General features: G+C 36.7%; 1 non-coding gene across 1 annotated transcript; it reads right to left on the bottom strand.

Moving 5' to 3' along the window:
• Positions 1–3,630: 3,630 nt before the first annotated feature.
• On the bottom strand, positions 3,631–3,770 carry LOC115517513. The gene has a single exon (XR_003969955.1). It is a non-coding gene; the product is annotated as a small nucleolar RNA SNORA50 (small nucleolar RNA).
• Between the last annotated feature and the right edge of the window lie 468 nt (positions 3,771–4,238).

Raw genomic sequence — 4,238 nt, 5'->3', positions numbered from 1 at the left:
CTTTGTTAAAACATTAACACTACCTAAAATGATTTACAGATTCAATGCTATCTTCATTAAAACCCTGATGGTATTCTTGATTATGAATGAATATCCAAAATATATATGGAATGACAAATCAATGACCAAAAAAGTACAAATAATCCAAGTAAAAATGGGCAAAGACTTAAACAGACATTTCTCCAAAGAAGACAAAAAGACAACAAGTAAATAAAAAAGATGCTCAACATCACTTATCATCAGGGAAATGCAAATCAAAGCCCCCAGATATCACACTTCACACTTGTTAGGATGGCTATAATAATTTTTTTTTAAAGATTACAAGTGTTAGCAAGGATATGGAGAAAGGAAACCTTTGTACACTGTGGGCACCTCTAATGGTTTAGTCACTACAGAAAACAGTATAGAGTTTCCTCATAAAATTAAAGATAGAATGACCATATGATCAAGCAATCCCACTTCTGAGTATGCAACCAAAAGAACTGAAATCAAAATCTTGAAGAAATATCTGCATTTGCATCTTCTATGCAGAATTTTTCACAATAGCCAAAATATGGAAATGACCAAAGCACCCACTGATGGATGACTGGATAAAGAACTGTGGTTTATACATACAATGGAATATTATTTAGCATTAAGAAAAAAATGAAATGCTACCATATGTGACAATATAGAGGAACCTTGAGGACACCATTCTAAGTGAAATAAGCCAGATACAGAAAGACAAATACTGCGTGATTCCATCTAGATACCTGAGGTATTAAAAAGAGTCAAACTCACAGAGAATAGAATGGTGGTTGCCAGGGGCTGAGGGGACGGGGAAATGAGAATTCATAAAACAAGTTCTAGAGATTTGTTGGAAAACATAGTGTCTAAAGTTAACAATACTGCATTGCAAACTTAGAAGTTTGAGTGTAGATCTCATGTTAAGTGTTTTTCCTACAATAAAAAAAATTAAAAAGAAACATAGTGTTCTTAGTATAAATTAAAAAATCCAACTCTTTTATAAAACTAAGCATGCAGGGACCATATGATCTAGAAATTACATTCTTGGACATTTATCCCAAATAAATAAAAAACTATGTGTACACACGTACGTACACACACACACACACACACACACACACACACACACACACACTGTACAAGAAGGTTGACTGCAGCTTTATTTGTAATAGCCTGAACCTGGAATTTAAAAAGGTGCCTTTCAGCAGGTGAAAAGCTGTAGTACACTCAAACCATGCACTATTACTCAGCTATTAAAAGAAACATGCAATAACTTGATGACCCTCCAGGGAATTATGCTGAATAGAAAAAAGAAATTTCAGAGGGCTACATATCATGATTCCATTTATATAATATTTTGAAATGATACCATTTTAGAAATGAAGGACAGATTAGTGGATGGCAGGGTTTGTGGCTGCATGGTGGACAGAAGGAAGGTAGTGGATTATTTAAGGACATACATGGGATTTCGGGGTATAGAAACTGTTCAGTATCTTTACTCTGGTAGTGGATATACAAAGTTATGCAGGTGATAAAACTATATATAACTTAATACACTTGCACATGTGCACACACACCAGTAAAACTGGGAAAATCTGAATAAAATCAGTGTATCGTTATCCTGGTGTGATATTATACTATGGTTACAGTTATATAGTATTGTACAACTAGCTGTAGTGCTATAATTATAAAGTATCATTATCCTGCCTGTGATACTTTTTTTTAATGGTCATTTGTTTTTAAGAGAGAGAGAGACAGACAGACAGACAGACAGACAGACATAGTGGGAGTGGGGAAGGGGCAGAGAGAGAGGGAGAACACAGAATCCAAGACAGGCTCCAGGCTCTGAGCTGTGAACACAGAGTCCCACCCAGGGCTCGAACTCATGGACTGTGAGATCATGACCTGAGTCAAAGTCAGATGCTTAACCAACTGAGCCACCCAGGTGCCCCATCCTGCTTGTGATATTATATTCTAGTTATATAGTGTCACAGAACCAGCTAGAGTTACATACTGTCATTATCCTGGTTGTGATATTATACCATAGTTTTGCAAATGTCATCATTGGGGAAACAGAATCTCTGCATTACTTCTCACAATTGTATGTAATGCTACAATTATTAAATAAAAATTTCTTTAAAAATCTCTTTTTCTAAAAAAATGTTATAAAAATGTATTAAACATGTTTCAGGGGCACCTGGGTGGCTCAGTTGGTTAATTGTTCGACTTCAGCTCAGGTCATGATCTCACAGTTGGTGAGTTCGAGCCCCGCATTGGGCTCTGTGCTGACAGCTCGGAGCCTGGAGCCTGCTTCAGATTCAGCCTGCTCTGTCTCTCTCTGTCTCAAAAATAAATAAAAACATTTAAAAAAAATTAAAAAAACATATTTCAAACACATGCAAACATATGACACAGGTAAAGAAATCTTTAGCTCTTCATATGCCTAATAGGTAAGCTGAAAAACACCAAGTAATTGTGATGATACCTAAATCGCCAAATCAAGTCAAGTGTGCTAGTCATTTTTCTTACTGTGTCGTAGAGTAGGTTTAAAGAGTTAGCTTCTGCCCAAGTATCAGAGCTTTAATACGAGGGATACAAAACTTCAAGAATAACATTTAAGATGAATTGCCCTGCAGCCATAGCACTAAGCATTTAGCAGTGACATGGGATGTTGTTACATTAGGTCTTTAAAATTTCCAATAAGCCCCTTTACAACACAAAGAATCTCTCAAACTACATTATTTAACTTTCAACACAATAAAAGCTTAGCAATTAGAAATAAATCTTCCAGTCAAAACAGAAGAACATAGGGGAAGGGAAGGTAAAATAAAATAAGATAAAAACAAATAGGGAGCCAAACGTAAGAGACTCTTAACTATAGAGAACAAACAGGGTTGATGGAGGGAGGGAGGTGGGGAATGGGCTAGATGGGTGATGGACATTAAGGAGGACACTCCCTGGGATGAGCACTGGGTGTCATATGTAAGTGATGAATCACTGAATTCTACTCCTGAAACCAATACTGCACTATATGTTAACTCACTTGAATTTAAATAAAATCTTGGAAGAAAAAAAGTCTACTCAAAATTTGAGGATCTTGAGGGTTGTCAGAGATCAGCTCTAATTTAAAACAAAAAAATAAGGCATGCTATTCACCGAAAGATCTTTTAAAATATATAATAACTGCACTTCCACGCTTCTTAGTTTGTGGCATTATTTCAGGCCTTCATGACCACAGAAAATGGTACATAAAATGCCTCTCATAAAGTGGCCGCTGAAGAACTGCTAAATGTCTTTTTTTTCCTTAAACTCCAATCTGCCAATCAACAAAGATGAAAACAGAAGTGGAATATGCTGCTCCCAGAAAGAAGGGGAGTGATTGGTGTCAGGGAGTAACTTAAATGCGCCTTGTTTTTTATTTTTTATTTTACTAAAAAAATGTTTTAATGTTTATTTCTGAGAGAGGGAGACAGAGCACGAGATGGGGAGACACAGAATCCAAAGAAGGGCCCAGGCTCAGAACTGTCAGCACAGAGCCTGACCTGGAGCTCGAACTCACAAATCACAAGATCATGACCCAAACTGAAGTCTGATGCTTAACCAACTGAGCCTTCCAGATGCCCCAGATGCACCTTGTTTTTAAAAGAACAGTTCAGTTGAAAGCTGAAGAGCCCCGGTAATAACAAGCCCTTATGCTCTAGCACTGTTGCTTGGCTGCTGAAGAAGCTACATAACAAGACACATCCGGTTCAAAGGCAGTGCCTTCTCAACAAAAATTTCCATTAAAAAATTCAGTCCTCTTGTGTAACAAGTCTGCTGACACATCTGCTGACCTGTCCTACCTACATTAACTATAAGCCATATTTACCCCTGCCCCTGTTCCTATCCCTAGTCTTCCCTTCAAACAAATGTGTCCTTTCATCACAGACAAGCTTTGAAAATTTTGTTTTTCTTGATACAGATCGCTTTGCTCTGTCAAACTGTAAATCAATTTAAAACACACCGCACCATCTCTTAACCTGGATTTCACATCCATGCCTTATTTTTGCCTAATGGAATATTCAAATGCTGCATGGATTATGTAGATCATGGCTATTAATTTTACCTGTCAAATATTCTAGCGGTTAGAATTTGTCTGAAAGAAAAAAAAATCCTGAACATTGTTTTCTACTGTATTGCATATTTTGTGAGTTTAGTAATTAAGCTCTATCCAGGTTGCTATAAACACTTCT

Source organism: Lynx canadensis, chromosome B3, assembly GCF_007474595.2.
Source record: "Lynx canadensis isolate LIC74 chromosome B3, mLynCan4.pri.v2, whole genome shotgun sequence".
NCBI classification, from domain to species: domain Eukaryota; kingdom Metazoa; phylum Chordata; class Mammalia; order Carnivora; family Felidae; genus Lynx; species Lynx canadensis.
Note: the sequence above shows the minus strand (reverse complement) of the source record. Positions and strands in the feature narration are given on the sequence as shown.